Source organism: Schistocerca nitens, chromosome 6, assembly GCF_023898315.1.
Source record: "Schistocerca nitens isolate TAMUIC-IGC-003100 chromosome 6, iqSchNite1.1, whole genome shotgun sequence".
Taxonomy (NCBI): Eukaryota; Metazoa; Arthropoda; class Insecta; order Orthoptera; family Acrididae; genus Schistocerca; species Schistocerca nitens.
Window position 1 is genome coordinate 719,776,820 of NC_064619.1, and position 26,447 is coordinate 719,803,266.

At 42.4% G+C, this 26,447-nt stretch overlaps 1 non-coding gene across 1 annotated transcript; it reads left to right on the forward strand.

Annotated features, from left to right (window-relative positions):
• The first annotated feature begins 4,314 nt into the window (after positions 1-4,314).
• Trnas-cga (transfer RNA serine (anticodon CGA)) lies at positions 4,315-4,389 on the forward strand. The gene has a single exon. It is a non-coding gene; the product is annotated as a tRNA-Ser (tRNA).
• The last annotated feature ends 22,058 nt before the right edge of the window (positions 4,390-26,447 follow it).

Here is a 26,447-nt window from a genome sequence, read left to right on the forward strand (position 1 = left end):
ATTTGTCCAATGAATACCCGTTTATCATCTGCATTTCTTCTTGGTATAACAATTTTAATGGCCAGTAGTGTATTACATTTCTTTCTACATAACCAAGGAAACTTTTAGCTTTGTTTGTTGTATCTGAAAGTTGAACTGACTACTATAATGTCCACAATTTGAAAAGAAATAATTATTCTCTAATTATCTTAATTTAGGAAGGGAATTAATTTACCTGTTTACTTGGGTGCACTGTATGTTGCAGGTAGTTTCTGTACAACAATGAACTCTGATTTAGTGGACTGACTGTGTTTGTTATGGACGAACGGATGTCCATGTAACATTCAGTATATTTCATATTTGCTGAGGTAAGCGCAATGTCAATTTGTTTCATGCGTCTGAGTAAGGGGGGGGGGGTGGCTAGTTATATTATCAGTACCGCGCTGAAGTGTCGTATTACTACATGTATGTCTTATATACAAAAATTACTGTCTACATTGCTGAGATCTAATTTCTTTATATTCTATCAGATTTTCTCCGGGGTTAGTTGGTAAAGTGAAATAATCCCTTTCAAGTTTTACGATTCCAGTATGATAAAACATGGTACGTGGACTTATAGTTCAAGAAGTTGTAGCCGATGCAGAGAGCTACGAAATGAGTGAAGATGAAGGTGATGACTCAGAATTGGCGAATGTTTCTCCCAGTGCAGATGAAATATGTTGAAGAAGATACTGAAGGGAATGCACTGAAAGATGACTATGTTGTGCGTGTTTTAGCGGGTACTTTACAACTTTTAACCAGGAAGGATAAGGATTCAGTGACTATATGTTTGACAAGGAGAATGAAGTTCTGTTAGTAAAATGGAGTGACAAAGAACTATTATGTGTAACCACAAATTACAGTAGTATTACTCATCTGAGCTGTGCTAAAAGATACTAACAGGCAAAGAAAAAGGAAATATCTGTTACAATGCCATATCTCACTGCAGAATACAATGCCCATATGGGTGCCGTTGAACTACTGGACAAGCAGATATTACTTTATAGGATGAGAATAAGATCAAATAGGCGGTGGTGCCCATCCACATATTGGTATCTGCACAGTAAACACACGCATATCATTGATTGGCGACTCCATGTTGTCTTGTGCACAACGACCAGATAACAGGTATACTTGAAAAAAGAGACAGCATTGGTCGTATATTTTTACTATTGCAAAATCGATTTTCTGTCACTGAGTGACCATCTTCAGTGCTATATTGTATAACTTAAATTGGGATGCACTGTTGACACTATGCTTACGGCGATCACATAGACTGAGCTATGTGATCGCCGTAAGCATAGTGTCAACAGTGCATCCCAATTTAAGTTATACAATATAGCACTGAAGATGGTCACTCAGTGACAGAAAATCGATTTTGCAATAGTAAAAATATACGACCAATGCTGTCTCTTTTTTCAAGTATACACGCATATCAAATCACTAAATCAAGTGAGAAGCTCTCACTTTCGGATGTCCGCAGAAGAACATAGACGATGTACATTTTTTTTTAAGAAAAAGATCAACACCAAAACGCAGAGGACCACAAAGAAGCAGACTGATGGGAGGATGAGTGAGCACAGATGTACGACTAGATAAAGGAAACTACTTTATTGTGCCAAATAAAACACCGAAGAGAAGTGAACACGGCAAGCGAAAAGCAACAAAAATGTGTGACAGGTGGAATGTTTTGTTTCATTTCATAATAATATTACAAACAGGGTCGTTATTGTGTTCACGACGTTTCTTCAACTTTTTTGCATTGACAATTATATCTCGTATTTTAATTCGTAATTTTGCCAATATCGCGAAATGGGACGGTCTACAGCTTTTCCACAAATATAGTGCAATTTTCCAAAACAGCTTTTCCTTTCATTTTCCCGGGTTCCCGGATTCGATCCCGGCGGGGTCAGGGATTTTCTCTGCCTCGTGATGACTGGGTGTTGTGTGATGTCCTTAGGTTAGTTAGGTTTAAGTAGTTCTAAGTTCTAGGGGACTGATGACCATAGCTGTTAAGTCCCATAGTGCTCAGAACCATTTGAACCTTTCATTTGTCACTCATGGTATCACATTGATGTAAAAAAGGCTGAAAAAATAAAATAATACAGTTTTGGGAAGTAATGGGCTGAACTGTACGACTCTCTGTAAGTGACGAAGTTCATTTACAGGTAGGAGCAAGACTAAGGTTTGCTTGCTAAAAACGTCCCGAATCCAAGATGCACAAAAATTTCTTTATTTAAATCAACACGTTTGGCAGACTTTGCTGTTATCTTCATGTCTTAAAGAATCTTTTTGTTACGAAATCTGTTCATTTCAAGTTCCACCTCACGCCAAATTGTCATGTGGGCAAAGAAGAGCACAATATAAAAGGTCTGTCTTAACTAAAATATTTAAAAACATAAAGCACCTTGTGCAAAAGGCCATTTCTATGTATATACCGCTCACAGATGATTGTTACGTAAACAGATGTTCTACTGTGTACTGTGTTTTTGTGACGTAACAGTCACCTGTGAACGCATATATATGGACGTGAGAATTTACACAAGGTGCTTTATGTTTTTAAATATTTTAGTTATGACAGATCTTTTATAATGCGCTGTTTTTTGTCCACATGGCATCTTGGCGTGAGCTCGAACATAAAATGAACAAGTTTCATAACGAAAAGATTCTTTAAGACCTCAAGATGACAGCAAAGTCTGTTGATACCGGTTGTTTTAAATAAAGAAATACTTATGCGATCTTGGCTTTAGCATTTTTAGCAAGTAAAACAGATCGTTCTTTCTTTCTTCCCAAAATGAGAAAATTCAATCAACTAAGATTTGTTTGGTGTTCAAACAATGCTTCGTGTTGACGACATCTTTTTTGTGGCACCAGTCACTAAAGCATCCGAGAAGCTGACGATCTGAATGCCACTTAATGTTTGTCTACCATCGCTTTGTTTCCTCTGGAGCAGTTTTTAGAAGTGAATCAATCACACTAGGTTTATGGAAAAGATGCAGAGGACGTCTTCCGCCTTGCATTAAGCGAACTGCATGAAGATTCACAAGTTAATCAGTAACTGATGATACTGTAAGATGACGATGTACTCAGAGATCTCAGATGTCGCCTCAAATTTTTATCAATGCACAGATGATAAACATTGTTTGTATGTAAATGAATGTCCAATTCGCACTTGAACTCAGTGCCCTTTTGATGTAGCTCTTTGATTATAAGGCAAAGGAATTGTCCAGAAGAGTACTGCTCTTCAGACGACTACTTGAAAGGCAGATGTCTTGCTGCTGTCAACCACTGCGAGCTGTTCACGTTGTGCAAAGGATGCTGGTCAGTGTGAAACGGGCGGTAGCAAGAAGGGAGTGGCGACGGATGACGTGAGCGCGTATGCAGAGTATCGATTAACATTTGGCATAAAACATCGATGGTGCAAGAAAGACACGAGCATTGGAAGTAAATCAGTCAAACAACTATAGAAGTAATTCAAGGTTCAACAAAATGTATAACGCAATAATTCAAGATTGTGGCAAAAAACAAACTGAGCAATAATCATTCATAGCTGAAAACAACTAATTGTGGGTTTCCTCTTTAATTCAATCATCTTCCCACAAAACGGAACCATTTAAGGAGTGACTCACTCAACCAGGGATCGCCGCCATGTTTAAGGTAAAACAGAGCGCTTTATTGGCACGCTTCGGAAACTCTCTCTTCAAGACTTGGTGGTAGCTCACACACACTTTTTAACAAAAAGCCTGAGCTCTACCAACTGAACTATCCAAGCACGACTCACGCCCCGTCCTCACAGCTTTACTTCTGCCAGTACCTCGTCTCCTACCTTCCAAACTTTACAGAAGCTCTGCTGCGAACCTTGCAGAACTAGCACTCCTGAAAGAAAGGATATTGCGGAGACATGGCTTAGCCACAGCCTTGGGGGATGTTTCCAGAATGATATTTTCACTCTGCAGTGGAGTGTGCGTTGATATCAAACTTCCTAGCAGATCAAAACTGTGTGCCGGACTGAGAATCGAACTCGGGACCTTTGCCTTTCGCGGGCAAGTTAAAAAAATGGTTTAAATGGCTCTGAGCACTATGGGACTTAACTTCTAAGGTCATCAGTCCCCTAGAACTTAGAACTACTTAAACCTAACTAACCTAAGGACATCACACACATCCATGCCCGAGGCAGGATTCGAACCTGCGACCGTAGCGGTCGCGCGGTTCCAGACTGTAGCGTCTAGAACCGGTCGGCCACCACGGCCGGCTCGCGGGCAAGTGCTCTACGCCGTGAGGACGGGGCGTGAGTCGTGCTTGGGTAGCTCAGTTGGTAGAGCACTTGCCCTCGAAAGGCAAAGGTCCCGAGTTCGAGTCTCGGTCCGGCACACAGTTTTGATCTGCCAGGAAGTTTCATATCAGCTCACACTCCGTTGCAGAGTGAAAATCTCATTCTGGAGCCTGAGCTGATGCGTTTTCTCGCGCCAGTTTCCATCGATCGTCATTTTGGTCTTTGAGTCGACTTCGATGCTTATTTGTCTTCTACTCTCTTTGGCGGTGCGGATTTAACGGAGCGCGTGCGCTCTGCTGGGGAGTTGTGTCGGGATCGGCGGTGAGCGCGAGTCACGTGGGACTGTGTACGTAGGCAGGACGGCAAGAGGACGAGTCCGACAACGAAGGAGCGGGGCCAGCGGCTACGGCGTGTTGAGTCGTGAGTGAAGATGCACCGCCCATGGTGATTTGGTTTTCCTAGAGGTCGGAAGTACAAGCTCCTTCGAGTATGTTATAAGCTACGCCGGCCGACTGAATTGGAGTCGCCGAGTTGCTTCGGTGGGTTGCGTGCAGCTTAATTGAATATGCCAGTGTACTAAAAATCCTTTGGAATTGTTTTAGTTGTTTATCACCTACCTTCGGTGTCGTGACTAACTATCCTGACGGCAGTTGAGGAAGTGTGGCTACGCCCAACCAACCGACATGAAGTGTGGTTACAGACGAGTAGTGAGTAAGTCCGGCTCTGGCGTTTCAAGACACGCCGAGATACGTCCTCTATTGTACCTTGTAGTTCATTTGTTAGTTTGGCGTGTAAATGTGCGCCGGGATAATTCTTGTCAGCTTTAGGGAATGATTTTTAGCGAACTTATTAATCGAAGTTAAAGGACTGGTATTGGCCAAGCAACTCACGGAGGCTAATTTGTTTCTATTCAGTTGTATTGATCACCTGTTCTCTAGATAAGATTGTGTAGTTTATGTCTCAGAATACCGTCTGCCGTTGATGTGTGTTGTGTTACAGATAATTGGCAGTGGTCGATGCGAGCTTACTGGGAGCACAGCACCACGGGGGCAGAGAGATATTTAAGGCCCTGTCCTCTCCTTTACATCTTGGGTTATGTTGTCACTGTTGCGTGATTCCATCTTTCCGGTGGAGAATTAAAGCATCCGAAGTTCAATTGCAGTGCAAAGTTGAGTACATTTCTATGTCTATTCATGTCTATTGATTTGAATCCTTGGTCGGCTCGCGTCTATCGCTGATTCACACACAACATTGAAGCGACCTCGTTTTAGGGATATTGTCATGAATGAGTCCCTAAGAGTAAATGCTGCATATCGCAGATTCCCTCTTAGCATTTTCTTTTGCTGTCGGATTAGATTATACAAAAATAAAAGTGAAACTTCGTGGCAGGTTAAAAATGTCCCGAGTTTGAATCTCGGTCTGGAACCCAGTTTTAATCAGCCAGGAAGTTTCATAACAGCGCACGCTCCACTGCAGAGTGGAAAGCTCGTTCTAGAAAAATAAAACTCTTGTGCAAAGAAAACTTAAAGAAACTGCAGGGTGTAAACATTAGTAGACAGTTCATACCATACAGAGTAAACATTCAGAAATGATGCAATTAAATAACTTCACACGAATTGCAGTAATAGTTTACATGGTAGATGTGTACTCACAGTATAATGCATTAATAAAAGACATTTAAGGATTTGATGTAAGACAGTCTGAAGACGTCGCAGACCGACGTTTTCCAACTGTCAGCATATAGCTTTTGCTACAAAAAATACAAAAACATTTCGAAGCGCAGTTACTGATTTCGATCAGACAGTGGTTAACAAGGTGTGACGTAAGGTTTCGATTGCGTCGATACTTATATTGACAGTGAAAGACAAATCTTCAAATGTTCAAATGTGTGTGAATTCTTTAGGGACCAAACTGCTGAGGTCATCGGTCCCTAGACTTACACACTACGTAAACTAACTTAACGTATGCTATGAACAACACACACACCAGTGCCCGAGGGAGGACTCGAACCTTCGGCTGGAGGGGCCGAGAAATCCGTGACATGGCCCCTGAGACCACGCGGCCCTCTGCGTGGCGATAAATCTTACGTCACCACATGCTATATGTTCAAATGGTTCAAATGGCTCTGAGCACTATGGGACTCAACTGCTGTGGTCATAAGTCCCCTAGAACTTAGAACTACTTAAACCTAACTAACCTAAGGACAGCACACAACACCCAGCCATCACGAGGCACAGAAAATCCCTGACCCCGCCGGGAATCGAACCCGGGAACCCGGGCGTGGGAAGCGAGAGCGCTACCGCACGACCACGAGATGCGGGCCATGCTATATGTTCATTTAGACTGACTGATGATGACCACACTGGCTCTTTGAAACCTCTTGAGGACATTTTGAAATGTTTTTGTCACTATTTCAGCAAGAAGATAACAGAAGGAAAAAACTTCCACGTTTCTACACGGATGTCTGCGGGAATTGTGTGCAAAGCTGCAAATGACACAGACAGGAAAGTAACACATAGCGCCGAAGTCTGACTGTGTAGGGCAGAGGGCAGTCCGTCTTGGAGATGACTCGTAAATGGGAAGTCAGAAGGTAGATACGTATCTTTCAGTTCTGCATAGTAATGTAATATAACGGGAGAGAGAAGCCTTGAATGCATGTCCGAGGTTAAGCAGTAGATAAGATCTGGTCACTTTCTTTGCTCTCATATGATCCTGTTCTTTTCTATGTTTTATACTGTAAGTTAAACTTATCATTTTCAGTGTGGAAACCAGTCGCCGTAAAATATCTTCGGGCGGCTGTGCTAACGTTAGCGCCTGGGCTGTTTAGCATAACACCTGTGTATTATTTCGAGCTAAGGTGTGTGAAATTCTGCGAGCTGGACGGCCATATCGTAATCATGACTAACAATGCCCTTCTGAGACCATGGTCGAGGCAGCATGGTGGCGCCAGAAATGCGGGCAACCAGTGTGAATCAAGGTGATGGAAAACGTTTTCGTTACCAGAATTTGTCCGACAAGGGGAGAGGTGTACGGTCATGATGAGCATACTGTGCTGGTTTCTTCTCGATTAAGCAATGATCTCTCCTCAGTACTTCAACTGGTGAGTGTTGCTGTCAGTTTGGTGACAAATCTGTTGGGTGTATATGCAGACTGAAGCGACGAATGAGAATTTGTACCAACGCTGGGATTACAACCTGAGTCTTCTGCTGACTAGGCAGATGAGCGAACCACTACGCCACCCTGGCACAATGGGTGAGGCGTGAGTGGAAATTTGTATCGTGGAGGGAGGCATGCTGGGATCGTCTGTGCAGTTGTGCAAAGCCACTGTGCCAGGGTGGCGTAGTGGTTCGCTCATTGCATAGTCAGCAGAAGACTCAGGTTCGAATCCCAGCTCTGGTACAAATTCTCATTCGTTGCTTCAGTCTGCATACATACATCACAGATGTTTGAGACTTGAATATGTCTCTGGAACCATGTAGTTAGATTTGATTAAAGCACCTATGCCTGTCTTTTAGGAGGGGTCCCCCGTTTCGTTGCATGTTGAGCTGCTCTTCCAACACAGTTGGAGAACCTCCGCAAAGCTGTTTGAGGTTAGGGGGAATACGAATTGGGTTGAGGCGTGAATGGAAATTTGAATTGAGAAGGGAAGTGTGCAGGGGCATTCTTTGTAGTTGTGTAAAACGACTGTGCCTGGGTGGCGTAGTGGTTGGCGCATCTGCCTAGTGGACAGGAGACCGAGGTTCGAATCCTGGCCTTGGTGCAAATTTCCATTCGTCGCTTCAGTCCGCATATATACATCATTGATGTTCGAGACTTGCTCTGCAACCGTATAGTTTCATTTGACCTTAAGGATTCGTTGTGTTCAAACTGCAGGTCGCCACTAGACTTCAGTCTTTCCATTCCATGTCATATACGTCCTCGTTGTACCAGCAGACACATTGAAAGATTGGTTAAGAGACAGAAAGAATGCCTTTCCATTCCATGTCATAGTCATGATCGCTGTACCAACGGGCACAGTGGAAGACTGGTTATAACAAATAGAGGAAGGGGATCAACGAAGGTTCATTTTAGAACAGTCGAGGCCAGTCACATTCGCATATACACGCCCGACAGGAACAAAGTGGACATCTGTCAAGTAAAACGATTTGCCGCACATCAGTCGAAGATAAATCATTCGACGTATTAGCCACCCGTTCCCTAGTTTTCTCAATTAGTAATTTCCCATTGTAGGGTTTTTTCCAAGGTTAAAGCCTTCGTCCAGTCACAGATCTAGAATTACCACAATCATCGACAACATCATCAAGAATTGTGGGACAGATATGTCAGCTATACAAAATGACGCGCAAGGAAGACAAGAGGTGGCCCATAAACTCATGAAAAAACTTAACACGCAAGAAAGAGATGCTGCAAGGCTAAAAGTCATACATAAAGAGACTTGGATAAAACGCTATCGAGAACTAAGGACTGAAGAAGATGACGAAGAGGAAGAAATGACAACTCCAGAGGATGAGGGGGACCAACTAGTGTATGACGGAGATGAAACCGCCCTAGCTGAGATGCAGGTCCTGAAACAGATGAAAAGCAGGAAGGATGTAGAGCCTGATGGAATCAACGTAGAACTCCTTAAATATGGATGGTTAAAGCTTCAACTGAGGCTCCTACACATCTTAAATGAAAGATGGAAGATGAGAGTGGTATCTAAACGATAGAAGACAGTGGAGGTAATACCGCTCTACAAAAAAGGAGGAAGATATGTCTGTGACAACTAATGAGGACTAAAGAAGCTAAGTGCTTCTCACAAGTCCTATGCACGAAGTTTCTATCAGCACAAAGAAATTATAATAAATACATAGAAAGAGTATACAGCTCCAATAAAGATCAACAGAGGGTTAGACTTCTGCTGTATTCAATATTTATTATAATTAGATGACAGTTTTAGGCAGTGGAAATAGGAAGTTAAACACAATGTGAGATTAGTACGGGTACACACAAACATTTATACTCTGCTCCTTGCCAATGACCAAATAATTATTCAGAAGACAGAAAATGATCTCCAGTTTGCAATACATCGCCTAAATCAACTATGTTTAACTGCCATCTAAAATCTTCAATAAAAATTCTAAAGTATTGGCCTCTAAAGCGAAATTTTCATTCTGCTCCGACTTAGTACCAGTTGAACAGCCAATGCAGCAGGTGTCACAATATTAGCTCTTACGTTGCAGTGTTATCTATGGACATGAAAAGAGTGTCACTAATAAATTAAATAAGATTTAGATGATATGTGGCAGAATATAGTCGACACTGAGTGGAAACATAAGGACGGACACGAAGTTAAAATTTTACAAAGTAATGGTTAGCCCTAATACAATATATGGTAGCCAATCTTGGACATTAATCAGTAAAGAGAAAAGAAGAATGTAGTCGGCTGAAGTGAAATATTTAAGGAAAGTTAAAAGATGTTTCCTCATAGATCAAGTACAAGACGGCTAGCTGAATACCTGGCGCTGCCCGGATATGTGCTCACGGATTGATGTGTCATTTGATGATATAGAGTGTTTTGAGATAATTTTATGAGACGGTTCATTTGCAAAACGGTAATCTGCATTAATCTTTACTTTGCAGTAAGAGCTTGTTACTAATTATTGTAGTGTAAAGATTGCATTGTGTTTAACTGTATCTGCGTGTTGGTATTCATAGTGAATTATCAGTCATGTGATCAGTATCCTAATTATCTTACTGCCTCCACAGTTAAAAATATTTTATTAGAAGGCAAACAGTAAACTGTAACATAAAGTTTTCATTATGTTTAATACACTACTGGCTATTAAAATTGCTACACCAAGAAGAAATGTAGATGATAAACACGTATTCATTCAACAAATATATTATACTAGAAGTGACATGTGATTACATTTTCACGCAATTTGGGTGCATAGATCCAGAGAAATCAGTACCTAGAACGACCACCCCTGGCCGTAATAACGGCCCTGATACGCCTCGGCATTGAGTCAAACAGAACTTGTATGGCTTATACAGTTACAGCTGCCAAGCCAGCTTCAACACGATACCACAGTTCATCAAGAGTAGTGACTGGCGTATTGTAACGAGCCAGTTGCTCGGCCACCATTGACCAGACGTTTTCAGTTGGTGAGAGATCCGGAGAATGTGCTGGCCAGGGCAGCAGTGGAACATTTTCTGTATCCAGAAAGGCCCGTACAGGACCTGAAACATGCGATCGTGCATTATCCTGCTGAAATGTAGGGTATCGCAGGGATCGAATGAAGGGTAGAGGCACGGGTCGTAACACATCTGAAATGTAACGTTCACTGTTCAAAGTGCGAACAAGGGGTGACCGAGACGTGTAACCAATGGCACCCCATACCATCACGCTGGGTAATACGCCAGTATGGCGATGACGAATAGACGCTTCCAATGTGCGTTCACCGCGATGACTCCAAATACGGATGCGACCATCATGATGCTGTAATCAGAACCTGGATTCATCCGAAAAAATGACGTTTTGCCATTCGTACACCCAGGTTCGTCGTTGAGTACACCATTGCAGGCGCTCCTGTATGTGATGCAGCGTCAAGGGTAACCGCAGCCATGGTCTCCGAGCTGATAGTCCATGCTGCTGCAAACGTCGTCGAACTGTTCGTGCAGATGGTTGATGTCTTGCAAACGTCCGCATCTGTTGACTCAGAGACCGAGACGTGGCTGCACGATCCGTTACAGCCATGCGGATAAGATGCCTGTCATCTCGACTGCTAGTGATTCGAGGCTGTTAGGATCCAACACGACGTTTCGTATTACCCTCCTGAACCCACCGATTGCATATTCTGCTATCAGTCATTGGATCTTGACCAACGCGAGCAGCAATGTCGCGATCCGAAAAACCGCAATGGCCGTAGGCTACAATCCGATCTTTATCAAAGTCGGAAACGTGATGGTACCCATTTCTCCTCCTTACACGAGGCATCACAACAACGTTTCACCAGGCAACGCCGGTCAACTGCTGCTTGTGTATGAGAAATCGGTTAGAAACTTTCCTCGTGTCAGCACGTTGTAGGTGTCGCCACCGGCGCCAACCTTGTGTGAATGCTCTGAAAAGCTAATCATTTGCATATCACAGCATCTTCTTCCTGTCGGTTAAAATTCTTGTCTGTAGCACGTCATCTTCGTGGTGTAGCAATTTTAATGGCCAGTAGAGTAATATCTACTTGTTGGTCTCAAGGAAGAATTATCAATTTGTGTTCCGTATTTCAAAAAGTTTCCTCCTTCATCTGTTACTTAAAATGTTTCATTAAAATCGAAAAAAGTGAATATGATATAATTTAAAGATGTGTTCAAAAGAAAATTTTATGATAAACGACTCGGCTGTAGAAAATGTTATCGTTCACGTTAGTTCAAGGTTCTTTTGTGTCTTTAAAATGATTATATAGAACTACAGAATACTTTCCTACTCGTTTTATGGATATTGAATGAAACTTATCCCCATTAGTAAGTGAAATATAGTCCGCCCCCGGTAGCTGAGTGGTCAGCGCGACAGAATGTCATTCCTAAGGGCCCGGGTCCGGATCCCAGCTGGGTGGGAGATTTTCTCCGCACAGGGACTGGGTGTTGTGTTACCTTAATCATCATCATTTCTAACCCATCGACGCGCAAGTCGCCGAAGTGGCGTCAAATCGAAAGACTTGCACCCGGCGAATGGTGTACCCGACTGGAGGCCCTAGTCACACAACATTTACAATTTTAGTCAAAGATAGGTTTGATAAAACACATACTGTCACGCTTTGTACTAATGTGTGGACAGTGAGTCCCATTTAAAAAAAAAGAACGAAATGTCTAATTTGTAAAAAACAGTCTGAAAAATAAGACAGAAATGGAACGGTCGCAGGTTCGAATACTGCCTGGGGCATGGATGTGTGTGATGTCCTTAGGTTAGTTAGGTTTAAGTAGTTCTAAGTTCTAGGGGACTGATGACCTCAGATGTTAAGTCCCATAGTGCTCAGAGCCATTTTAACCTTTTTTCTGAACAGAAATGGAAAGCGCTGCGCAGTGTTTTACATCAGCTCATCATTTCTGCAGTGCGGTCAGAACAAAGCCGACTTATCCGTTGCAAGGTAAGAAAGAACAGCCGGCCCTAACTGAACACTTTGAGAGAATATTAGGATCAATTTTCATTAGCAAAATTTCATGTAAATTCAATAGACGTATTTTACAATTACAATGAGCAACAGCTAGTCATTGTGGTGATAATTTTTCGATAAAGTCATTCTCTGTATTGTTGCGAACCACTCTTTATTTTTAGTCTGATTTACAGACAGTCACATGCGTTTCTGGTTTCTTAAAATCACATGCCGAAAAAGTAATTTGCACCGATCTGTTCGTGTTCAAAAGTAGGTTAGCAAAGTGGATTATCGATCGGACTTTGTAATCGGAAACTAAAAGCATTTGCTAACACATTCCTACCCAGAGGTTTAAATACACTCACAGTTTCCCGAATACCAATTAAAATCCTATTTAAAAGTTTCAGTGCGTCGTGAACTACGCTTTATTTTTTACCACCCGCCACCACTCCTTTCAGAAGTAAGTGGTTCTTACCCCCACGGTGGTTATTTCTGCACAGTAAGTGATATGATACCGAAAGTGGTTGTATTGATACGTTGGTTTAGGTAGAGTTGTGGAACTTAAATACATATATCCATCTTTATAATATGAATATGTATGGATATAAACGGAAAAAGAGCAAGTATGTATAAAATAGCTACAACATATGAACAGTTTAAGGGCAGACTGATTACTCAAACAAGTAATCCACTGTAAACCAACTGGAAAGAGATGTAAGACGACCGAGGACCGGATGGCTTCGGTAAATAGGGAATGTGGTATAATCCTACTCCATAAAGTGGAAAAGAAGAAGATGAAGAATCGACTACATTACAGAGGATCTGCTTGACAGCATAGAACTGTCTTGCGAACGTATGGCGTATTATCCATGCTCAAATCAGCAGCATGTAATATGTGCGTTAATTCTCCTCTTATTCGTAGAGTGGTAAGAGAAAGCGGTTCTGCTCAGTAGTGGAGTAAATATAGCCATGTGAAATCTTCCTATAACTCCTAAACAAACTTTACTGTAAGAGGGTTATTTAGGACTATAAAAGGAAAGAAAGCATAGTTATCACGAACTATCTGATGGAACAGTCACATAAATTGTTACGCCACTACCTGAAATATTTACAACACCGGAAGTACGACATTTTTCGTTAAGTCGAATCAATTCTTGTGCTTTCTGAACGGAACCAGCCGCCAGCAGTTGAACACACAACGTGACAGCACTGTACAGTGAAAGCGTCGTCCACGTGAAATATACTTAAGCGACAGAGAAACTGGTATAGGCATGCGTATTCAAATACAGAGGTATCCAAACAGACAGAATACGGCGTTGCGGTCGGCATCGCCTATATAAGACAACAAATGTCTGGCGCAGTTGTTAGATCGGTTACTGCTGCTACAATGGTAGGTTATCAAGATTTAAATGAATCTGAATGTGGTGTTATAGTCAACGCAGTATCGATGGGACACAGCATCTCCGAGGTTGCGATATTGGGGATTTTCTCGTACGACCATTTCACGAGTGTACCGCGAATATCAGGAATCCGGTAAAGCATCCAATCTACGACATCACTGCGGCCCGAAAATGATCCTGCAAGAACGGGACCAACGACGACTGAAGCGAGTAGTTCAACGCGACAGAAGTGCAACCCTACCGCAAATTGCTGCAGATTTCAGTGTTGGGCCATCGACAAGTGTCAGCGTGCGAACTATTCAATGAAACATCATCGATATGGGCTTTCGGAGCCGAAGGCCCACTCGTGTACCTTTGATGAGTGCACGACATAAAGCTTGATGCTTCACCTGGGGCCGTCAACACCGACATTGGACTGTTGATGACTGGAAACATGTTGCCTAGTCGGAAAAGTCTGGTTTCAAATTGTATCGAGCGCATGGATGTGCACGGATATGGAGACAACCTCATGAATCAATGTACCCTGCATGTCAGCAGGGGACTGTTCAAGCTTGTGGAGGCTCTGTAATGGTGTGGGGCGTGTGCAATTGGAGTACACGTGACTTCTCATTCGTCTAGATACGACTCTGACGGGTGACCCTATCCGATCAGCTGCATCCATTCATGTCCATTGTGCATTCCGACGGGCAATTCCAGCAGTACAATGCGACACTCCACACGTCCAGAATTGCTACAGTGTGACTCCAGGGCCACACTTCTGAGTTTAAACACTTCCGCTGAGCACCGAACTCCCCAGACATGAACATTACTGAGCATATATTGGATGCCTCGCAACGTACTGTTCAGAAGAGATCTCCACATCCTCGTACTCTTACAGATTTACGGACAGCCCTGCAGGATTCCTTGTGTCAATCCCCTCCAGCACTACTTCAGACATTAGTCCATTCGATGCCACGACATTTTGCGACACTTCTGCGTGCTCGCTCGGGCCCTACACGATATTAAGCAAGTGTACCAGTTTCTTTGGCTCTTTAGTGTATTATAGCACGTCTCCAATTGCAATTTTATCGAATTATATGGAAAGCCTCCTACTCGTTTTTACATTAAGTTTGAATAATTGACTGGTTTGACGTCGGTGTTAATGCACAGAAAAGTTCCCATTCGTATATAAAATTTTTACCTATGAATAAATATTAACGCGATCTGACTTCTTTTATGAGACATTCGAAGACAGAAAAGACCTTCATAGCGCAATGAACGTAGGGGATCTTGAACACGTGCTTACTATTACTACCAACACACCCAAACCTGTTAACACAACCTGACTGTACACTGTCTCATATCTTATGAAGAGGGTGGATACAGTGCAAATGTAGACTCCATAACATATAGCCTCACATAAACTTATAAAATTCATTAACCACGGTAGTCGTTCTCAACAGACTCAGGTTCAGCACGTGTTTCGAAGTTCTCAGCAGCTCAGGCCTACCTTACACAAGTGGCAGAACGCATGCAAAGAAATAACTAAGTAGTCTGCTGAAGGCAGCTTGCCTAATAACGGCTCCGCTGAAGGCAGAAAATATTCAGTTAAGTGTGCTTGCATCAGTAACGGAAGAAATGGCAGCCGGCCATGAGAGCATGATGGGTTAGATGTGGCATCAGGAAGAGAAATAACTGAAGTAAAAATGTAATAATTATTTATTATTCAAGAAAACCGTCACGACAGGTCAGCAATGACCACAAATCAGCAAAAACAGAACAAAAGGAGCCATATGTACTTTCTAAGCCTCGTACTAAATAAGTGAGAAAGTAATGTGAGCCATGACCTACACTCACGGATGAGTTAATAAAAGACCGATATTGAGTTTTGAACATGAAACAAGATATTTCGCTCTGATCAACGGATTTAACTTTGGTCACAAAGACAGCACGTCAACAAAGCTGAACCATTAGCGGGCAACTTTCTCACCATAAATTCAAGCATGGTGCATCGTAGAAATGGCCATCTAAGTAAAACGTTATACAAAGTCGTCGAATCTGAACCAGTAGGACCCTGAAAAGTGCAGGCAGCGCCCAAGCGATGTGACTGTCCAGCGGTCGGAAGAAACACAAGCGTGCTTTGTCTCCCATGCCACATGGGCACGCGAGCTCAGATCTCAACCGTTGTGACGCAGGACTGGTGCGTCACATTCCTTCTCCAAAGTACAGTGAACAGATATACATTCGCTATGCGCCCAAACACTGTGGCATCCCTAGCAGACCGAACTTTGGATTCGACAGCGACTTGTAACTCGCACAAAAATAAATGATATGAAAGATGTTTTCTAACAGACCACTTTGAGCAGCTTTAACTGTGTGTGTCAGATCTCCAAATGGCTATTTCAGCTGAGATCGACAAAGCTAACGGTAGAGCCCCCCCCCCCCCCCCCCCCCCCGCAAGGGGAAGTATCTTGGTCACGTGCCTAGGTACAGGCACGGTCTACTTCAAAATAGGCTGCGTTGTCTCTTCGCAGTCCAAGTAGAGAAAGTAATCACGGGAAATGTCTTTGAACGCAGCAGTGAGGCTCGCTGTTAACACCATTAAATTTTTAGTCACTGGGAAGGAGAAGGTGTTGCAGGGGAAGTTGCAGAGACTTTCGCAAGTTGATGCTTGAATTACGGCAGGAATCGCTCGATGCTGAATGGAATGGGTTCCATGTATCTGAACCGAAAAAAGAAGAAGCCAAGTACACGCAGTAGCTGTGTCTCCCAAGCCAGCAATTTCTGTGATATTATAAACAATACAAAGACGCCAGTAATGCGAAAACTTCATAGTTGTCGTTGCACTGAAGAGCACGTTAAGGTGTAAGCAAATTATACTTTTGTCTGTCGCTCTGAGTACATAAAAGTACTGAACCATGAGTGAAATGCCGCTTTTACATAAAGTGTAGACTCAAGAAATATCTTACAATGTGGTGTGATTAGTTAAAATAAAAGGGAACGTATTTAAGAGTAGCTACTGCTTATTTTGAGCAGTGGAAAGAGGAGAGGGCATACGTTAATACTTACGTGAATTTTATGACTACAGTTCCTGCTTGGGAGTTCATAGTCTGATTTCGGAAACGTGTCGTTAATCTATCTTCTACGTGAGTTATGAGCTACGAGAGTTATGTGGCTCAGTCTGATAACCTAGCACTATTTTACCCAGAAACTTGTAAGTTTAAAATTTAAAAAAATAAAATTTAACATGTAAGTTTAAATTTAAAAAAATAATTTTAAACTTACAAACTTTAAAATCTAAAACAATCACATTGAATATGATATATCATAATCTCGCAATTCCAATGCTGCTACTTGTCTTCTAACCAGGTAGGGCGAGCGAGCGGTTTTGCGATTTGTTGTTCAGGCTTCACTTAGCTCATGCATTCTGTCTGAAATTTATAGGGAAGAAACTCATTCATTTTTATGATGTAGGAAGTGTTATTTTATTGTCTTTTTGTATAATGATTGCGGGTGATAGATAAACATACTAGAGACGCGTGATCGTTTTTTTTTGGGAATTGGGTTGTGTGACGATCTGGGATAATTCCTATGTTTCGAATGAGTGGGCAAGGAGAATGTTGTGAGTTGCGAAAGAATGTGTCTGATTTTTTAGTGATGATGTCAGTGATCGAGGGGAAATTTGCGTTAGTGTATAGGTTCCTGTTTGACAGATAACGGGGCGTATTTGATGCCAGTCTCAGAAATTTGTGGACTACTTTCACTTTTCTAATGTTAGTGTCACTACCTAGCGACTAGAGTTCCGACCCGTATAGGATAACTGGTAATACTATCGTTTTGTACATTTTGAGTTTTGACTTGACCGTGAGGAAATTTCCTTTTAAGGTAGGGTATATTTGGTGGATGGACTGTGCGCCCTTGTTGCATAACTGGGTGATATGTTCCTTAAATGTAAGTCTTTGATCGAAGACCATTCCTAGATATCTGACGTTGTTTTTCCAGCGTAGGTCAACGTTGTTAAAGGTAATTCTTATGTTTGGGCTGATCCTACGGTGAGTAAACATGATCGCCTGCGTCCTTGAAATGTTTATTGTTATTTTCCACAGGTTTGCCCAATCCTGTATGGCATCGAGGTGTTGTTCCGGTTTCTTTGCGATGAAGAGAAGATTTGGGCTGTTCCTGTAGAGTGTCATCAGTGAAGAGTGAGAGGTGACCTCCTGGATATTTCGGAATGTCATTAGTATAAATTGAGTAGCGGACAGGACCCATTACGGAGCCTTGCGGCACTCCAGCCTGGTGGTGCTGTCTGCCCCAGATAGGTGGAGTATCAAAAGAATGGCAAAAGTGTTCCAATGATTGCAGTCCATAAAATTTGTGTACTGATTACTATAGAGGCTCATTTTGACAAGGTAGTTAAATTCAAGTTGCAATGCGCACAAAATACCACGAAGCTAAGAGAATTCTTTAACATGGATTTGCCGGCTGGAGTGGCCAAGCGGTTGTAGGCGCTACAGTCTGGAACCGCGCGACCACTACGGTCGCAGGTTCGAATCCTGCCTCGAGCATGGATGTATGTGATATCCTTAGGTTAGTTAGGTTTAAGTAGTTCTAAGTTCTAGGGGACTGATGACCTCAGAAGTTAAGTCCCATAGTGCTCAGAGCCATTTGAACCATAACATGGATTTATTATAATTACGAGAATGTGAATAAATATCAGAAGCTCTTTCAGTTAAATTGATAATTATTTCGTCTCAAAACATAGTAATTGATACTAGAATGGATATAAGTATTCATACACGAACCACGTGGCATACTGTGCTACCACAAAATAAGGAACTGAACAAGAAAGTCAACATGCATTGGAAAATACTGGAAACGTTCAACTAAATGAGAGCATGATGAAATCAACAAATCTCTTATTACTGTGATGGATCAATGAAAGTCCAGTTTTGTACCACTGTAACACCGAAGATACAGATAAAAAAAGCACCATGCAAAATTTTCTCCGTTTAATATCCGTTGATAAGTTGTACTGTATTTCTGATTCTGAAGCTGTAAGCTGTACTGTATTTCTGATTCTGAAGCTGTAAGCTGTATTAAAACTTTTAGGGAACCTGTGCTGTCATTGTACTCAGACATTATTACCAAGCAGGGTACCTTTCCTTTCCATGCAATCACCAAGTGACGTAAAAATATGAAGATTGATTAAAAATTGATTCAAAATTTTCTGCCAGTTTTGGTGTTCGCTAATGGCCAGTATCAGTCTAAATTTTCTGCCTCAGTAACTGGTTATTATTGTACTGCATAACAGAAAAATGGTTCAAATGGCTCTGAGCACTATGCGACTTAACATCTGAGGTCATCAGTCGCCTAGAACTTACAAGGGAACCTCCTCATCGCACCCACCTCAGATTTAGTTATAAGTTGGCACAGTGGATAGGCCTTGAAAAACTGAACACACATCAATCGAGAAAACAGGAAGAAGTTGTGTGGAACTATGAAAAAAATAAGCAAAATATACAAACTAAGGAGTCCATGCGCAAGATAGGCAACATCAAGGACAGTGTCAACTCAGGAGCGCCGTGGTCCCGTGGTTAGCGTGAGCAGATGGAGAGGTCCTTGGTTCAAGTCTTCCCTCGAGTGTAAATTTTACTTTCTGTATTTTCGCAAAGGTATGATCTGTCGTTCGATCACTGACGTCTCTGTTCACTGTAATAAGTTTAGTGTCTGTGTTTTGCGACCGCACCGCAAAACCGTGCGATTAGTAAACGAAAAGACGTGCCTCTCCAATGGGAACCGAAAACATTTGATCGCAAGGTCATAGGTCAACCGATTCCTCCACAGGAAAACACGTCTGATATATTCTATACGACACTGGAGACGGCATGTGCGTCACGTGACAGGAATATGTTGTCGACCCACCTAACTTGTACACTTGGCGAATGAGTAAAAAGATTCTTCTAGCTTGCCCGATTTAGGTGTTCTCGTGGATGTGATAATCACTCCCAAAAAAGTGATGAAAACATAAGAGTTTGTCACATAAACTGCAACAAATGAGTGCAACAGTTTCGCAGTCGCACAGTTTTCTCTGTGCTCTGTCAAAACATGTTTTTAACGTTTTCAAATTTTCCCGTGTGTAGACCGTCAAATCCTGCGGATGTCCAAGAAAATCTGAACATGTCCTGGAATTTTGGAGAGCGAAGTTGATTATGTGTGAGTGCTTGAACTTTGATAATTGTCTGAAAATAAAAAAAAATAAACTTTTCACTCGAGGGAAGACTTGAACCAAGGACCTCTCGTTCCGTAGTTGCTCACTCTAACCAGAAGACCACGGTGGTCCTCAGCTCACACTCAACTCGATGTTGCCTATCTTGCGTATGGACTCCTGAGTTTGTATATTTTGCCTAATTTTTCATTGTTACACACAACTTCTTCCTACTTTCTCGACTGATCTGTGTTCAGTTTTTCAAGGCCTATCCACTCTGCCAACTTGTAACTAAATCTGAGGGAGGTGCGATGGGGAGGTTCCCTTGTTAGAGCTAATTAAACGTAACTAACCTAAGGACATCACACACATCCATGCCCGAGGCAGGATTCGAGCCTGCGACCGGAGCGGTCGCTCGGCTCCAGACTGTAGCGCCTAGAACCGCACGGCCACTCCCGCCGGCTGCATAACAGAAGCTACTTAAAGTAAAGTAAGATACCACTGGCAAAACTACGCTACTAGCCATTAAAATTGCTACATCACGAAGATGACGTGCTAGAAACGAAATTTAACCGACGGCGGTGGTTAGTGTTTAACGTCCCGTCGACAACGAGGTCATTAGAGACGGAGCGCAAGCTCGGGTTAGGGAAGGATTGGGAAGGAAATCGGCCGTGCCCTTTCAAAGGAACCATCCCGGCATATGGCTGAAACGATGAAGGGAAATCACGGAAAACCTAAATCAGGATGGCTGGAGACGGGATTGAACCGTCGTCCTCCCGAATGCGAGTCCAGTGTGAAATTTAACCGACAGGAAGAAGATGCTGTGATATGAAAGTGATTAGCTTTTCAGAGCATTCACACACGGTTGGCGCCGGTGGCGATACATACAAGGTGCTGACATGAGGAAAGTTTCCAACCGATTTCTCATACACATATAGCAGTTGACCGGCGTTGCCTGGTGAAACGTTGTTGTGATGCCTGGTGCAAGGAGGAGAAATGCGTACCATCACGTTTCCGACTTTGATAAAGGTCGGATTGTAGCCTACCGTGATTGCTGTTTATCGTATCGCGACATTACTGCTCGCGTTGGTCGAGATCCAATGACTGTTAGCAGAATATGGAATCGGTGGGTTCAGGAGGATAATACGGAGCGCCGTGCTGGATCCAAAAGGCCTCGTATCACTAGCAGTCGAGATGACAGGCATCTTATCCGCATAGTTGTAACGGATCGAGCAGCCACGTCTCGATCCCTGAGTCAACAGATGGGGACGTTTGCAAGACAACAACCATCTGCACGAACAGTTCGACGACGTTTGCAGCAACATGGCTGCGGTTACTCTTGTCGCTGCATCACAGACAGGAGCGCCTGCGATGGTGTACTCGACGACGAACCTGGGTGCACGAATGGCAAAACGTCATTGTTTCGGATGAATCCAGGTTCTGATTACAGCATCTTGATGGTCGCATCCGTGTTTGGCGACATCGCGGTGAACGCACACTGGAAGCGTGTATTCGTCATGGCCATACTAGCGTATCACCCGGCGTGATGGTATGGGGTGCCATTGATTACACGTCTGGGTCACCTCTTGTTCGCATTGACGGCACTTTTAACAGTGGACGTTACATTTCAGATGTGTTACGACACGTGGCTCTACCCTTCATTCGATCCCTGCGACGGTCGCAGGTTCGAATCCTGCCTCGGGCATGGATGTTTGTGTTGTCCTTATGTTAGTTAGGTTTAACTAGTTCTAAGTTCTAGGGGACTAATGACCTCAGCAGTTGAGTCCCGTAGTGCTCAGAGCCATTTGAACCATTTTTTTTCGATCCCTGCGAAACCCCACTCTTGATGAACTGTGGTATCGTGTTGAAGCTGCATGGGCAACTGTGCCTGTAAACGCCATCCTAGCTCTGTTTGACTCAATGTCCAGGCGTATCAAGGCCGTTATTCCGGCCAGAGGTGGTTGTTCTGGGTACGGATTTCTCAGGATCTATGCATCTAAATTGCGTGAAAATTTAATCACATGTCAGTTCTAGTATAATATATTTGTCCAATGAATACCCATTTATCATCTGCATTTCTTCTTGGTGTAGCAATTTTAATGGCCAGTAGTGTAGTAACTAGAGGTACGAGTGAACAATATTATTTGTTCTCTATTTAGCTTAGTGAGTGACGTCTGCTGGCTTTTATGTATTTTATTATTGCTGTTTCAAAAGTAAAATCAGTTGCTCACATGCTTAAAGTAACTTCACTTCAGTCTTTCAATAAGCTAAAGTAAATTGCTTGCCTTTTTCTAAATTTTGCATTACGTTGTACTGAGGTCACTGAAAGTCATTTTTTTACATATCAAAGTTTATGTTAAACCAGTCATTCATTTGACCAGTAACTTCATTTAATTTTACTTTCAAAATTTAGTATTTCGGGATAAATAACTGTGAACTCAGCGTTTTGAGATTCATTTATTTTCTCGTGAACTGTTGTGCAGTGGAAAAAGGAGACAACCTTCGGTGTCTACGCCAGTGTTTATTTGCTTAAACTTCTTTGCCATTGCCTTTCTCAAGATTCTGGAGATTCAGACCAGACTAGAGTCTACCAGACCACTTTGTGTTTTGATGGCTCTGAGCACTATGGGACTCAACTGCTGTGGTCATAAGTCCCCTAGAACTTAGAACTACTTAAACCTAACTAACCTAAGGACAGCACACAACACCCAGCCATCACGAGGCAGAGAAAATCCCTGACCCCGCCGGGAATCGAACCCGGGAACCCGGGCGTGGGAAGCGAGAACGCTACCGCACGACCACGAGATGCGGGCTTTTGTGTTTTGACATTACTGTCACATATCGCTATATGGTACTGATTCATTTTTGCCACCGTATCGTGATTAATTTTGTTTAGAATGTACTAGACACTTTTGTTAGGAGGCAAGCTTTGGGTTTTCTCACTGGGAAGTTGTGGTCTGTGTGTCCTCCACGTCGGCAGGAGACAGTTAGTGAATCTCATTAGGAAGAGCGAGGGATCCGGCCATTCTTTTGTAAGTAAGGCTGTGAAATGGTTTGTTCTTTTCTTAGTAGAGCCGGCGCCTCTCCTGGCCATCAGCAGAAAGGACCGTGCCGCCACTACTGTACCCAAAGTATAACTAAGCACGACGTTTCTGCCTGTGCTGTTCAGGCATCGAAGGAGGAGACATCGAGATGCTACTGCTTTCACTCCAAAATTTGGTGTACCCAATCGAACTGAGTCGACCCACCACCATGCTTCACGAGAAGAAGCCAACCAATCGATGGGGCACTGCTTCATCCTAACCTCATATTCATGAAGGTGTCTTCTTTATGCAAAGAGTGGGCTGGTCCTGTAGCAATCACCATTTTTCATGAAATAAGCGTTATTGTGGCTCATCGCATGGCAACAGCATTGACTCCTCCACAACGAGTTTTTTTCAGAGCAGAGAGTTATGGCGATGTCTTTCGACCGCCATCCGCCGTGAGGGTCATTAGTTCTCGGACGTAATTTGGGTTGATGGGATCACAGTTTGCTGATTTTGGGGAAATGTAAGTGTTACAATAGACTGTTTCACTCTTTTCTTGAAATCGTCTCAAATGATTAGTTATGCCGTTTTATGGTCATAACTTGCTCTCTTCTCCTCATGAACTGTAGTATTAAAAAAAAAACCGAAATGAGATTAAAATTATCTGAAATCCTGCTAAAACCCTCCGTTTGAGTAATGTGATGCCTATGACGTCACTAGCTAGCATGCTGATTCTACTGTCATAAAGCTGATTCACAGTGAGAGCTTGTTTTGGAATTTATGTTTCGGGAAATGGGTTACAAATAGTGTGCGTACCACATTGTCGAAATAAATCTATAAAAACTCCTGAAGAATTCTTTTTGAGAGTTCCAAATAATAAGAACATAAAATGTGGCTGTAACTCGCTCGTAGAGATTCAAATGAGATAGTGGTTACTGTGTGTGTCTATTTCTGTGAGGATAATTTTGATGCAAGTAAACACTCCATACGAACACGTTGTTGCTTGTTGCATGATAGGTAGCGTGCTGGACTTCTAATGCAATGTTCGCAGGATAGATCCTCATTTGGAGAGATTTTTCCACTTAATACTACTGTCTTCTTAAGTTTACTTTCTTCGTAATACGGTTATGTAAGAGCTCTAAATTCTTTATCGTATTAAATTTTCATATCTATTTGGATTTATTAGCTTCATTTTACAAATGATCAATTTCAGGTGAATGACAAGGATGGTGTTAAGAAACTGTATTTCCTGCCTGATGTAGTTCTTATTCTGGAGAATCTGAGAAACAATTTAACCATTTCCAACCACATTATTCTTCCCAAAGAAGTCGTTAAAGACAATAATTTACCATTTTCCGCTGTCTCCATTGAGCCTGTTGTAAGGCTGTATGATGGCGACCAACAGAAAAATTGAAAATTGCTCGGAACCTACGAGGATATGTAATAAGGGCGTAACGTTAAAAGGGAAGTTGGTCCTGCTTAAGCACTTTTAAATCATAGTCTTTCAGCAGCAGTTAAGTATGCAGTAGAACAACAGACACGTTAAGGTTTTGTTGCACCAACCACATGTTTTGTAGAACGTAATTTTCCGGTCGTTTAAATTAATGACCTGGAGGAAAAGAAAAACTGCAATGTGTAAAGCTGTTGGAGGGAAAGACGATGTTGCTGTGCTGTTACCCACGAGTGTTATTACGCTACCTGAAAATTTGAAAATTGAGAAAAGAGATACTTGGGAAACAGTAGGTCTGATAATAACCATAGCAATTAACAAGCAGAATTTTCTAGTGAATGAAAAAGTTTCCACTGTGTTTTATTGTGTAAACTTTCACAAGTTGCGCTGAAAACCTCTCCAGCATGATCCGAACAAACAATCCAATTCCAGATCCCCTCAGTTTTAAGAAAATCCTGTGGTTTATTGCTGTGCCGCAGTACTTTCATCGCGCTCATCATGCAATGCAGTTTTCAAGTTTCCTATTTGCAGAACATAAAAATATGTGTTGTTTTTTAGGAAGGAAAAGACCATGACCACATCAACTATCGGAAGGTTTCCCACATCAGCCTTCACAAAATTCGATTTCACTGTTACTTAAAAGTTGTAAATGCGTTTCCAATCACTAAATAACTAAACTGTTTGCAGAAAAAATATGGTAAGACACTAGTAACTTCTGATAACATCCCTATTACACACGTATAGCTACAGCTTACACCTAGGCTGTGACGTCACCGGAGCGTCAGCCAATAACAGAACGTTTAAGCTTTAATTACATAAAAATAAGACGTATTTAGTGAGAATATTGACCAAAAATGCTACGGCAAGAAAGGAAGAATGAATGAATTGATTGTTGGTGTTAGTAACGATCATCCCCCTTTACCTCCTCTGCATTACTGCAGATGACGTGGCACTGAGCACATTTTTTCTGTGCATGCAGTACACGTGAGGCGCCTAGTTGTGTCCACTGCACTGTGTGGAATACGAAGGTTCTGTTATAGTTTAGTTCACTAACCTGCTGTCTTCAAGCTGATATCCCCAGCGCGGAAAACAGCACGCAGGTCGTAGGTTCTGTATCTTGATGCTGAAACTGACTTTTAGCGAGGTTCTGTTCTGAAGTAATGTATCACTTCTTTGGGATGCCACTCGCGTATTTTAATATAGCCACACGAGAAGACTACATGATCGTAATACAACACCTTCTGATACAGCAAAGTATTTGATCAAACACAACGTTTACGAAAATGTATCTTTACATTATTTGTGGCACGTGTCTGTGCCTCATGACTAACGGAGTGAATCTTTTAATACTGAATACTGGCAAACACATCCTACGATAGACAACATGTCTGTTCTTCTCGACTGCCTAATCCAGAGTGACGAACAGCCCGAAGCACTTCACGCGCTATACCAGAAAAGGGGTGACCCGAACGCTTCGTCTGCAGTTTCGTCAGTGTTTTGTTTTTTATTTAAATTGTTTTTACTAATTCTGAAATGACTGATTGATGGTCAGCTGTTGAGAGATATTTATACTAAAAAGTGAAGTCATTCCAATGAGTACTTTAACTAATAATAATTATACTTTAACGTTTTGGCGCCCTTGCTCCGAACACAGCAGCCAATCACAGAGCAATAGCATTATGAAGGCGGTCTTTCTCACGGGAAGGGTACCGAATCTAACATCTGTCGCAAGTACCTCACACCACAATTCGTCATCTATATACACTCCTGGAAATGGAAAAAAGAACACATTGACACCGGTGTGTCAGACCCACCATACTTGCTCCGGACACTGCGAGAGGGCTGTACAAACAATGATCACACGCACGGCACAGCGGACACACCAGGAACCGCGGTGTTGGCCGTCGAATGGCGCTAGCTGCGCAGCATTTGTGCACCGCCGCCGTCAGTGTCAGCCAGTTTGCCGT